This window comes from Lemur catta, assembly GCF_020740605.2.
Source record: "Lemur catta isolate mLemCat1 chromosome 10 unlocalized genomic scaffold, mLemCat1.pri SUPER_10_unloc_1, whole genome shotgun sequence".
Lineage (NCBI taxonomy): Eukaryota > Metazoa > Chordata > Mammalia > Primates > Lemuridae > Lemur > Lemur catta.
In genome coordinates this window covers 674,986-677,632 of record NW_025423732.1, presented here as the reverse complement: position 1 = coordinate 677,632, position 2,647 = coordinate 674,986, and positions in this window count along the sequence as shown.

Genomic DNA, 2,647 nt, shown 5'->3' with positions numbered 1-2,647 from the left:
ACTATTACGGGGCCAAACGCCATGGAAATGGCAAATAATTACCAACACACTGGTCATTTCAAAGTGTCAGGATGAAATCTGAAGCACGATCCACACTTTTCCCATCTCACGCAACTATGCACTTTCCAACTCTGGAGGTAAACAAATCAAAGGCAGGGCTGACAGAAGCCCCCCACTTACACCCCACCATGAAATCTCAACTACCAGGCAGGATTCTTATGCTAATGCGAGAACCCTGCTCGGGTTCTGAAAATAATGCTGAAACCACAACAAAATACTACTTAAAAGAACACTTTCTTGGTAGTCTCTAGGACCAACTATTGGAAATACCAAGATTAATGGGCCTCAGCCTGTTTCGTATGTGAAAACTCTGGTATTCTTACGGATGCAGAGACCAACCTTAGGACAATTACGGTGAAAAGTGCTTCGGAAAAATACCAAATAGTTCTCCACTTAGCGGTTATTACAAAAGTTGGGCCACACACCTCTTGGAAAGATCGAGGTACTTTGGCCTAGCCTCGATTGGTCTGGAGAAGCAATCGCCATTCCTAGCTGATGAATCAAATGATTCTGAAAGGAACGGTGAAAAGTGCGGATCCTGTTTCAGTCTTAGACTGAAACAGGATCCGCACTATTCACCTGTCCCACAAAGGCGCACTTCTCATGTCTGGCGCTAGTTCAACAAACCCAGGACTGACAGAGGCCCTGCACTTGCCACCCCAGAAAAATATCTCATCTCCAAAGAAGGATTCTTCCGCTAACGGTTGAAAAGGGCTCCGGTTCTTGAAACAGTGGTGAAAAAATGGTGAAATAATACTGAAAACAATCCTATCTTCCAAGGCTCCTGTGCCAGCTATGGGAAACAGCAAGTTACCTGGACCTCAGCAGAGGTTTCTCTGCAAAAAGCATCATAGGCTTCAGGATGCAGAGACCGACCTCATGACTATTACGGTGCCAAACGCCATGGAAATGGCAAATAATTACCAACACACTGGTCATTTCAAAGTGTCAGGATGAAATCTGAAGCACGATCCACACTTTTCCCATCTCACGCAAATATGCACTTTCCAACTCTGGAGGTAAACAAATCAAAGGCAGGGCTGACAGAAGCCCCGCACTTACACCCCACCATGAAATCTCAACTACCAGGCAGGATTCTTATGCTAATGCGAAAACCCTGCTCGGGTTCTGAAAATAATGCTGAAACCACAACAGAATAATACTTAAAAGAACACTTTCTTGGTAGTCTCTAGGACCAACTATTGGAAATGCCAAGATTAATGGGCCTCAGCCTGTTTCGTCTGTGAAAACTCCTGTATGCTTAAGGATGCAGAGACCAACCTTATGACAATTACGGTGAAAAGTGCTTACGAAAAATACCAAATAGTTCTCCACTTAGCGGTTCTTTCAAAAGTTGGGCCACATACCTCTTGGAAAGATCGAGTTACTTTGGCCTAGCCTTCGATTGGTCTGGAGAAGCAATCGGCATTCCTAGCTGATGAATTAAATGATTCTGAAAGGAATGGTGAAAAGTGCGGATCCTGTTTCAGTCTTTAGACTGAAACAGGATCCGCACTATTCACCTGTCCCACAAAGGCTCACTTCTCATGTCTGGCGCCAGTCCAACAAACCCAGGACTGACAGAGGCCCTGCACTTGCCACCCCAGAAAAATATCTCATCTCCAAAGAAGTATTCTTCCGCTAGCGGTTGAAAAGGGCTCCCGTTCTTGAAACAGTGGTGAAAAAATGGTGAAATAATACTGAAAACCATCCTATCTTCCAAGGGTCCTGTGCCAGCTATGGGAAATAGCAAGTTACCTGGGCCTCAGCAGGGGTTTCTCTGCAAAAAGCATCATAGGCTTCAGGACGCAGAGACCGACCTCCTGACTATTACGGTGCCAAACGCCATGGAAATGGCAAATAATTACCAACACACTGGTCATTTCAATGTGTCTGGATGAAATCTGAAGCACGATCCACACTTTTCCCATCTCATGCAAATATGGACTTTCCAACTCTGGAGGTAAACAAATCAAAGGCAGGGCAGACAGAAGCCCCGCACTTACACCCCACCATGAAATCTCAACTACCAGGCAGGTTTCTTATGCTAATGCGAGAACCCTGCTCGGGTTCTGAAAATAATGCTGAAAGCACAACGGAATAATACTTAAAAGAACACTTTCTTGGTAGTCTCTAGGACCAACTATTGGAAATGCCAAGATTAATGGGCCTCAGCCTGTGTCGTCTGTGAAAACTCTGGTATGCTTAAGGATGCAGAGACCAACCTTAGGACAATTACGGTGAAAAGTGCTTAGGAAAAATACCAAATAGTTCTCCACTTAGCGGTTCTTTCAAAAGTTGGGCCACACACCTCTTGGAAAGATCGAGTTACTTTGGCGTAGCCTTCGATTGGTCTGGAGAAGCAATCGCCATTCCTAGCTGATGAATGAAATGATTCTGAAAGGAACGGTGAAAAGTGCGGATCCTGTTTCAGTCTTTAGACTGAAACAGGATCCGCACTATTCACCTGTCCCACAAAGGCGCACTTCTCATGTCTGGCGCTAGTCCAACAAACCCAGGACTGACAGAGGCCCTGCACTTGCCACCCCAGACAAATATCTCATCTCCAAAGAAGGATTCTTCCGCT